Genomic DNA, 11,519 nt, shown 5'->3' with positions numbered 1-11,519 from the left:
AGAGAGGATAGACATCCTCAAATGTCAAGAACGGAGCTGCAACTCACAGACCAATTTCTTGTCATATTCCACCTGGCTAATGAAGCCACAAATGCTTCCTTTTATTCTATTTCCAAGGGTTTGCTCAACTCATATGGGCAATGTGGGATAAAAGATGTGTAGTATATAAAACATATATTAAAATACCCCTTATGTCTCCCTTGGGTACACATCCCCATAAAATAAATATTAAAGTAACACTTTAATATTTTACAATTAAATTAGACGTTACTTTAATAAAACTTCAGGCATTAAAATGTATTAGCAATTGGATTCTGAATAATGTGAGTGATAGCTCATCGGAAAGCTCTCACTGAGGAGTGTCAAATCCAATCACCAAAATTGACTTGCACTGTGTCTTGCCGACTTACTAAAAATAGTGAGTATGCCTGAAACTAAGTAAATCAACTTCATTTTGGCCCAAACTGGAAATGACTAGGACAAAACACTCCAGGATCCTATTAAACCCTTCGTTAGCCCTCGGGACCATGTATAACAAGGCTAATACACACACACTTGGTCAACTACTAAAATGGGGACAGTACAGTCCACCCCCCTTGAAATTTCTTGTCCTCAAGCAATCTCAGTCCAGCTTGCTAAATAACCTGCTCACTCTCCCATGTAGAATCTTCCTTCAGCAAGTCTCTCCATCTGACCAAATACTCCTTCACTATCCTATTTCTAAGCTTCCTCTCTCTGGTGTCCAGAATAGACTCGGGTACTAACACAAGCTTTCCCTCCTCATCCAAAGGGAGTAAATTTGCAGCAGGCACTACATTTTGACCAATGGCTTTCTTAAGGCTAGACACATGAAACACATTGTGCACTCGATTGCCCTCTGGAAGTTCAAGCGCATAGGCGACTTTGGCCACTTTGAAAATCACCTTGTAGGGACCATAAAATCTAGGTTTCAACTTTTCAGCTCCGCTCTTCTTGAACGATGACTGTCTATATGGTTGTAGCCTCAAGTAAACCATATCCACTACCTCGAAGCTACACTCTATTCAATGTTGATCAGCATGCAATTTCTGTTGATTCTGGGCCTGTTGTATATTCTCTTTGAGCACTTTCAGGATGTCCTGACTATCCTGCAATAAGTTTTTGGCTTTAGGTACTCTACTGTCCCCCAAAACTAAATCCATGAAGCTAGGTGCTTCATAACCATAGACTGCCATGAAAGGAATCATCTTGATGGACATATGATAAGTGGTGTTATAACTATACTCTCCCATATTCAACCATCTGATCCAAGCCTTTTGTTGTGTAGTTACATAGTTCCTCAAATATCCTTCCACCCATTTATTCATAATCTCTATTTTCCCATCTGTTTGTGGATGATAACTAGTGCTAGGTGTAAGATCTATACCACACAACCTAAACAACTCTTGCCAAAAAACACTCATAAACTTACTATCCCGGTTGGTGACAATGAATCTGGGCAACTCATGTAACCTGAATATCTCTCTAAAGAAAAGATCTGCCACCTGTGTTGTTGTGTAAGTGGACAAAATAGAAAAGAAGTGAGCAAACTTCATCAAGTGGTCCACCGCCACATAGATGCAATCTCTTCCCTGCACTCGTGGTAAACCAGTGATGAAGTCCATCAAAATACTTTCTCATTTCCTATCAGGAATGGGCAAGGGCTATAATAAACATGTAGGAAATGTGTGCTTTCCCTTATTCTATTGACAAACCACACACTCCCTGACATACCTCTGAACATCATTCTTGAACCCTTTCCATGAAAATTGCTCTCGAATCTGCCTCTAGGTCTTGAAGAACCCTGGATGTCCAGCTGTGGGTGCATCACTAAATGCCTTCAGTATTGCCTCTCTTAAATGTGATGACGAAATCAAATAAACCCTATCTTGAACTCTGATCAATCCATCTATCACCTCATAGTGACCATCTTGTATGGTACCTCAAATCAATCTAGAAGCCCAAGCATCTCTGACATACTCTGTTATAATTCGATCTCTCCAATCTCCTGAAATCTCTACCAGAGCACATAAGTGAGGTCTCTGAGATAAGGCATCAACCACCACTCATGTGCAATGCCATCCAAGTGCATAGCCACATACTTGATAGCCTCCTTCTCAGGCATAGGATTTAGCTACAAGTATGTATCTACCTTCTGCACCCAAGCTCGTGTAGTCATCTTCCCTGAAGCATCATAATAAGGTAAGGAAAGTTTTCTAACTTTCTTTCTTAGCTCAAAGTTTTGATTCCTCCCTCCCGCTCTAGGCATGTGTCTCATCCTCAAGTCCATGTAATCTCTGAGGGAAATATCCGCCTGAAACTCCAATCCCTCAGCCTAAAACTCAGGTCCACTAGCCTCCCAGTCCCTCCTGAACTGATCTTGTAACTCAATAATCTGCGGTTCGTTTACTGGTTGAACCGGATCTCTGGGTGGGAAGATGGGTAGAAGAGGTCTCGAGCTCACAGTCTGCACTGGGCGTGCAACGTGTCTAAAGTTATTAGCCTCATTCCCATTGTTGCCATGTCTATTATTACCATTAATGTTATTCTCGGGACCATTGTTGTTGCCTTGGCCTCCATGGTTATTGTTTCCCCCATTGTTATTGTTTCCCTCATTGTTATTGTTTCTGTTGTTGGCATCACCTAGATTAATACTGACACCCATCTGTCTAGCCATGAGCTGCAACATCATGTCCATTCGCCTATTCTGCTCTTGCTGCATATGCTGCCCCTGCTCTAATGTATCCAGTAATTATCTGAACATTACGCCCCCCTGATCTGGATCAGCATTCCCACCTCCGCCTAATCCTGTATTCCTGTATTCTTCTAATTTTTTTGTTTTGACATTTCGTCAAACACTTTTCCCTCTATCCGACTGTTCAAAATTCCCTATAAGACCTCCACAGGATGGTAAGACTTATAGCTCTGATACCACTATACTGGGCACCCCTGGATGTCCCAAAAAAGTAAACTAATTTTTTGAAAGGAATTTTGTCAAACAGTTTGCATTCAACCTCTTATTTCTTCGTTTAATGTTTTAAACCCTTTATAACTCCAAAAATCAAACATTTATTTTTTTGTTGTGTTTTGTGCATGGAATTGGTATCATACAACATAAACAAGAAAGAAACTACAATAATATGCAAAGTGGAAATGAACTACTACTAATAAAATGTTATTTTCAGAATTCATAAAACCAAATACATGGTAGATTTATCAACTCACTAATTACTTCAGCAGTATTGACATAATACTCCCACCCATGCTTTCGAACTTGCTGCTATAGTGCTTATCCTTCAATCAGTCCACTACCTTCGTAATATCATTCCCTCAAAGTGGCATAAGTGTCAAAAAAGTAGTGAAGAAGATATGAGCAAAATACCAAATCTGTCTGTAGCTAGAAACACAACTAAATTGCTTGATAATGAAGCCACTAACAAAGAATTCCAAAGGCCAAACCCCAAGGGAATGACATCTAGAATGTTACAAGAGGATAGACGTCCTCAAATGCCTAGAACAAAGCTGCAACTCACACACCAATTTCTTCTCATATTCCACCTGGCTAATGGAGCCACAAATGCTTCCTTTTATTCTATTTCCAAGGGTCCGCTCAACTCATATGGGCAATGTGGGATAAAAGATGTGTAGTATATAAAACATATATTAAAATACCCCTTATGTCTCCCTTGGGTACACATCCCCATAAAATAAATATTAAAGTAACACTTTAATATTTTACAATTAAATTAGACATTAATAAAACTTCAGGCATTAAAATCTATTAGCAATCGGACTCTAAATAATGTGAGTGATAGCTCATCGGGAAGCTCTCACCGAGGAGTATCAAATCCAATCACCAAAATTGACCTGCACTGTGCCCTGCCAACTTACTAAAAATAGTAAGTATGCCTGAAATTGAGTAAATCAACTTTGTTTTGGCCCAAACTAGAAATGACTAGGCCAAAACACTCTAGGATCCCATTAAACCCTTCGTTAGCCCTCGGGACCATGTAGAACAAGGCTAATTCACACACACTTGGTCAACTACTAAAATGGGGACATTACAATAAGATCTAAGCTCTTATAGTGGACACTCCTGTTATATGGATGCTTCAAATTATTGGAACTAAACCATAGACAGAAAGCAAAAAAAGGATTATACCCCCAACCATTGCTTCTCTAGTCAAAGACGACATCATTGAGTTGCTTGAGGGAACATGATGAAGAAAAAGCCAAACAAACAAATAAAATGCTCAACATATCCAAACAAGTATATCATTTTGAGTTTTGTGTTTCTGTGTTACAAGATTGATGTCAAGTGCCAATGTCCAGAACATGAAAGAAATCTCTTCAATAAGGTGACGACAACAAACAGACACAGTTAGAACAACTGATGATAGAAGTCAAAGAGGAATCTTCATGAAGAAGAACCTTAGTTGGAACTGAGCAACAGTAGACAAACATAGTTAGGATGACTAGTGACTAACACAAGAGAGATCCTCCATAGGGTAATCTTGAAAAGTGACATGAGCAACAATAGGGAAATGCAGTTGAAACAACTAGTGACTATCGCAAAAGAGATTCTATGAGGAGGATCTTGAAAAGGAGTGACCCTAGCAATAGTAGGGAGATGTAGTTAGAAAAACTAGTGACTGTAGCAAAAGAGATTCTATGAAAATAAAGGGTTTTGTTCCTCAAGTTGTGACAAGATTCAATCTAAGGATACATGTGTGAAAAGCAGGAAAACAAAGTAGGAAGTGAAAGCAAGAAAGCAACTATACAGGAAGCTAGAAGATGTGCTACAAGATGGAGCATTGGCAACAAGAGGCACTTATTTTCTAGGTTTTCATCTTCTTGGCAGAGCTTCTATTTTTTTTCTACCATGATGCCTATCTCTAAGTTTTCACCAATGACATTTTTTCTTGTTTTTCATTTTTTTGTATTTTTATCTTTTTTGATTTTTTTGTATTTTTGAATTTTTGAATTTTTTTTTGTATTACTAAGGTGCTTATTTCTAGGTTTTCACTAGGGTAATGATTCTTTTTAGGTCCTAGGAGGATTTGAAGTGGGCTTTCCAAGACCAATTTAGACTTGGTAACTCAGATTGGATCATTCAAATGAAGATGGAGAACTTGAAACAAATAGGCTAGATTCGAGACAATGTCAAAGCATTTCAAGTGTTAGATTTGGTGTACAGCAAGCTGAACAATTTTGAGCATCTGTACATATTCACTAAGGGGTTACAACCTTGGGTGAATGAGGAGATCCAACATCAAAAAGTTTAGACTCTTACCAACAAGATCACAGTAGCTAATGACCTACTTGACTACAAAGGAGATGCTAGTAAAATATTTGGACAAGCTCATGAGAACAAGGGTAAACGGTTTTGCTAGAATGACAAGAAGGATGAGAACTCTTCTAATAATGAAGGAGATCACAAAGTAAATAAGAAGACAAACAAGACAAATGGAAAAATCAACAACAAGAACAAAGATCTGGACCTAGAAAAAAAAAATTTGTGACTTGGGTTGTTTCATTTGCAACAAGGATATCATTGGGAAAAGGAGTGTTCGTACAAGAATAGGGTCAACGCAACTTTGGGAGAATAAATGAAGATGTTTGGGATGAGTAGTTTGCAACTTCTCAATTCAATGCACAACAAATCCAGTGTTTCTATGGCCAATAAACATGAGTTATGCTATTTGGAAACTTTCTTTGGGGGAATAAAGATTATAGCTATGGTCAACTTGGCGGTTAACACACAACTACCTTGACTAAGCAAGCTTGGAAGCTAGGCCTTAAGATGAAATAAACATCAACTCGTTTCAAAGAAGTCATGACACCCACGAAGAAGATGGACAATGAGATCTGAAAGGAGGTCATTCAAGATGGATAGATCTCATTCAAGATGGACCTTTTGGCAAAGTGCTATTGACATCATAGCTATTGATGTGAATAAATTTGATCTCATCCTTGGGTAGGAGTTTGTAAGGATACTATTAGTAGCTATGGTGTCATACATGAGTTGCATTTTGGTAGTTGAATTGGAGCAGCCTAATTTGATCCCGATGGTGAAGAGCAAGGATGGTGAAAGGGTCCTAAATGCCTTCAGTGTGAAGCAGATCTATAGTAGTGACCAAGATGAGCTATACTTAGCTACATTGTTAGGTGGATGGGATGAAGGAGAGTCATTTAGGACTTCAACCACCTTGGTTTTCCAAGATGTCTTGCTAGCGTATGTTGATCTCATGCCTAAGAAACTGCCATCATTTTTTCCACCATGTAGGCATGTTGATCATAGGATTGAGCTGGAGGAAGGAGCTATAACGCCTAAGAAAGCTCCATACCATTTTAGGACCTGGCATGGTTGAGATGAAGAAGCAGTTGAAAGATCTTGTCGATGCTAACCGTCCCTTTCTCAAATAATAATGTCAGAGAAAATTACAAATATCCAAAGGAACAAATTGTAATTTCGTAATATAGATTTCCTTTTCCAAGTTTGTACATTCATATTCACTAGGAATGTGACAATGCATATTCATCCAGTGGTAATTTAATGTCTGTACCCTTTTTATTCTAGAGATATTCATATCAAGATTGAAAGCTTCATATTTTCACTCAGTTTGGAAGCGAATTTGAATGTCTAACTTCTCAATAACAACATATCACTTGAGATATCCTTAGAAATGGTCCATATTTTTATCGAACGACGATGACTCAAATAAAGAATATCAGTAGAGATATACTTTTCTACACATGAATCAATAAAAATAAACATACTGTGTTTCTTGGCCGAGAAATAAGAGATGAAGTTGCCTTCCGTTGGAACTATCGTAGGAAGATATCTCAAATTTGACGGAACCAATTTGTCTACTTTGCCCATGTTTAAAACTTCTTTTCACCTCTAAAACATTTTCTTAACATGGAGATAAATCATCCTTCAGAAGCTTAAATACCTTATTGTTCCATCGGATTGTTTTACCACCGCCAAATGAAATGGAAAGTTACTATAGACATAGCATACGCTAGAGACCCATTTTCATCTTCTACGGTTACCACCGCCAGATGAAATGGGAAGTTACTATAGAAAGCTAATGGCAAGGGAAACACCTTTTTCAACAAGCAATATTTAAACAACTGATTGCACCTTCTCCATAGTAAAAATGGCCTGAGAACTTCCCATGTGTATACCAGTTTATACCATTTTTTGCTAACTCTGCTGAAACTGAAATTAGATTGAACCGGAAGAAGAGTACATACGCGCGTCCCAAGTATGTTCATTATCTCCGTCTTTTTCATATACATGACTGGTAGTATCGATTCCCACTTCTTTTCTTCGTCTCCGTCTTGTTTCAGTTTCTTTTCCATTTCTACAAATCAATTTTCTGTGGGGGAATCAGAGAAGATCGCCCAGCAATTAAAAGTGGTGTATGTGTTATTTCAGAGAGCTTTGCATTTGTCGATCTCGCATTGATCTGGTTGAGCTCTTTTTCTTCACGCATAAATTGTGATTTACCCAACGTGATTTTAGTTTAGTCCCATTCAAGTGAGGTGGCATGTTATCTATTTAGTATTTTAATATATTCATTTAAAACAAGTTTCCTTATTAATATTAAAAATAATTCAATGAAAGATATATGTAAGATACAAGTATATTTCCTTATTAATCTTAAAATGCAATTTATAGCAAACCGAGCCAGCTTGGATAATGGAGGAATCAAGCCAAAACTGAGTCACTTGAATAATGGAGCAACTGAGTCAAAATTGAGTCACTTGGGGGAAGGGTAAATTGAGCTAATTTGAGCCAACTCAGTAAAAGAAGGAAACAGATAACATGAAATGTTAGCTATCAACTTTTAACATGTTAATCCAAAACAACAAATCCAGCCCATCTCATCAGTGATGGGTTGAATGGGGAGAAAAATGGTCAACATGAACATACTACATGTTGTATGAGAATATATGAACAACATAAGTTTAGTGTAGGAAATTTATTCAAAAATCTTATTTCCATAGACTCGATAGATTTAAGGGTGGGCTGCTAATTTTGTTTTAGTGGAAGTATGAAATGAGATTAGAGCATTTGCAGCCTTGGCTATCAATGACTCATTTGCTGGTGGAAATTTTGATTTTGGCAGGTGGATGACCAAGAATTTCAAGGTACATTTATATTCTTGTGCCACCAAATCCCCTAACTTATTGATCAAAATGATTTATAATCTACTCATTTCACAAATTATTGTAGAAAATGTTGAAAGAATAGATCACAAATAGTGGCTGAAATTGAAGTGAGTGAAGTGAACAGATAGAGGGCTATAGGTTAAGGTATAAATATACATTTTTTTGGTTAAATATACATTCTGCATTTAAATTTTTACATTGTGTGTGGCTTAGGGTCATAGGATATACTAAATGAATATATGAATGCCATGAAATGGGCATGTTGCATAGATAGGCTAGGGGGTTGCTTTTTTTCTCCAACTTAGTGCTATCAGGAAGTCATCTTGCAAAGGTTGGTGCTAGAAATTGTATTGCTCAAATGCCACAAGAGTTATAGTGTTCTAAGGGCATAATTAATGTTGTTTTTGGATATATTTTTGTGGTTTCAAGGGGTATGCATAATATTTCTATACATATTTTCTTTCAAGCTTAGATAAGCATGGGGTCATTACAATATTTAAGGAGTAGAGTATAAAGCTTTTTGTGTTGACTTTGCAGAGTTGTGAAATATTCATTCCACAAGTAGAAAGATTGCAAATAGTGAAGAAATGTGTGAATTCTATTGTAATGAAGGCTCATACTGACCATGATCTTGCTGGATGGCCTAGGAAAGATCACCAAGGGCTATGAGTCCAAGAGGAAGCATATTACAGTATCCTTTGATTTAGCATTAAAATAGTGAATGGAGAGATCAAATGTCATATTTCGCAAAAAAAGTTCTATTTAGAGCAAAGAAATCTTGAGCAATGTCAAAAGCATCCTTATCTAGCTTAATTTCAAAACTTATAGACGGGACAATGTTGATGCTACAACCCTAAGAATTCTTTATTTTTCTCTATTATTCCATGCAAAGTGTGTAGATAATGGTGAGTACCTATCTATATTTATTTTTTTCAAAAAAAAAATTCACAAAATGAAATAAGTGTCATTTTTTCTTCAAATTTCAATTTTGGGACATTGATACTTACAATGACATTGGCTCACATACATATCATGTCTGTAGATAATGGTGAGTACCTATCTATATTTTTATTTTTCAAATTTCAATTTCACAAAATGAAATAAGTGTCATGTTTTCCTCAAATTTCAATTTTGGGACATTGATACATATGACACTGGCTCACATACATGTCATATTCTTTTTTAGGGGTCATTATTAAGTCTTAAAAAATACTATCTAGTTTAGTTTTTAGCTTTAAAACTCAAAGATGAGACATTGTTGGGGTAATAACCCTGATATTTCATGAATTTTTATTCAAGTTCCATGCAAAAGTGTGTTAATTAATTAGAAGGATAATGGATAACTTCTTAAACTAGTTCCATGACTTGTTCTTTTAAAATAGGTTCCTATATAAAAAAAAAATTGTAGGGCTTAGGCTAGTTCATTTTTGTTAGTGTTTAAAGACCAAATTCAGAATCTCAAGATCACTAAGCCTATTATGTCTTGTTGAGCTTAGAATTACAAATCTTTCAATCCTCTTATGTTCCCTCATTTGGTATATATGCAGTAATAAATTACACACACATGAATATTTAATGTTAAATGTATGAATAATGACATGTCAATCTGGGTTTCTATTTTTGAATAACCATGCATGCCACCATGAAATAATAGATCCATGTCTAGAGAATCTCCCATGAAACTGGAATTTATTCACCAAACTACCCAAGATACCTTGAGAAACTAGTTCAAAGATATGATATAGTACACATGGAGTGATTATAGTTATCATCAAGCACATAGTAATTCTTTTTTTAACTTAATGATGTGCACAAGTAAGTTCCAATGTTTACGAACTATGAACAAAAATGAAGAAAAGATTAATATGAGGAATTTTTTTGACAAAACTTAAGAATGTTTGAGAAGTTCAAATGATAAGGTCAAAGTTAGCTACAAGATCATGCAAAGTAAAAGAAAAAGAGGGTGAATCAGCCCAACAAAGATTAGAAGGAAGAAGATAGAGAAAATCAAAGATTAGAACAAGAAAGGTAGTGCAAAACCTATGGAGATGAAAGATCTTAATCAAGCGGACCTAACACGTAATGATAAGGTCTAGATGACTTTTTTTTAAATCCGCTAACTAGGGCACATTAAAAATGTGCATATAACCTTTTAACAAGGTCAGCTCCTAACATAGCTCACTTCAAAATAGTGAAATATTTGGATTGTCCATTCTGAGGTAGCTTTTCCCTTTACAAGGTTTGCACATTAAACTATTTGTGTCAAATATGTGATTTCTCATGTGTTGCAAGTTGATTTTCATAGAATTCACTTATCGATGAAGCTCAATATAATATAAATTATATATATGATACTGGGTAACCAATAAAATAATAGCTTAATGCTAAAAGATTATAAATTTAATTTGATAAATTTAATGAGGTTATCAATTTATTATTATAATAGTTTATTAAGTTTAAATTTATAAAAATTGTTTAAAATATATATAGGATAACTAGGTATAATTGATTGAAACATCCATTGAAATTCCATGTTCATACCAATTTATACCATTTTTTTTGCTAACTCTACTTAAATTGAAAATAGATTGAAGTGGAAGAAGAGTACATATGTGTGTCTCAAGTATGTATTGTGGTATCAATTCCCACTTCTTTTCTCCATCTTGTTCTTGTTTTAGTTTTTTTCTTCCATTTCCACAACTCGATTTTCTATTGAGGAATCAAAAAAGATCGCCCAACACTTAAAATTAGTGTGTAATACCTCAAAATTGGCTCATTTCCATCTCAACCAATTTTGGTCTATTTTGATCTACCCTAAAGTCCTATTTCATTAGGAAATTATCATTCTAATTTTTACTACTTAACTTAATTGTCAAATGTAGAAAATCCTAATCTGCATTAAGCATGATATTTATTTAATTACTAAAGTATTGACTTGGATTAGCTACATTAAACCTACTGATTAAGATTTTTTTTAATTTGAAGTGTTTATACTTTAATTAAATTAAATTATCTCCTACGGCTAATCTAATAAGGAATTAAATTTATTTAATTTGATAATGCTATCATTTTAATTATTGAATGTAATTATTCAGCTAGTTGAAATATGCATTTATGAGGTCATATCTCATTTTTATTAAATTAAATAACCTTCCAATTTCATCTCTCCAATTCAAGAATGGGAATTCCAAGTGATCTACCTCTTGAATTGGAATTTTCTTAATCCACTTATTCTCACATTTGGGTGAATTCCAGTTAACTTTTCATTACACTTAGGATTTGAGTTAGTTAACCTCACCTACACTAGGAATTTTCCATCC

The sequence above is a fragment of the Cupressus sempervirens genome, chromosome 10 (assembly GCF_028749045.1).
Source record: "Cupressus sempervirens isolate cs-2001-9-10 chromosome 10, ASM2874904v1, whole genome shotgun sequence".
NCBI classification, from domain to species: domain Eukaryota; kingdom Viridiplantae; phylum Streptophyta; class Pinopsida; order Cupressales; family Cupressaceae; genus Cupressus; species Cupressus sempervirens.
The sequence above is the reverse complement of the archived record's forward strand: the minus strand, read 5'-3'. Positions refer to the sequence as shown.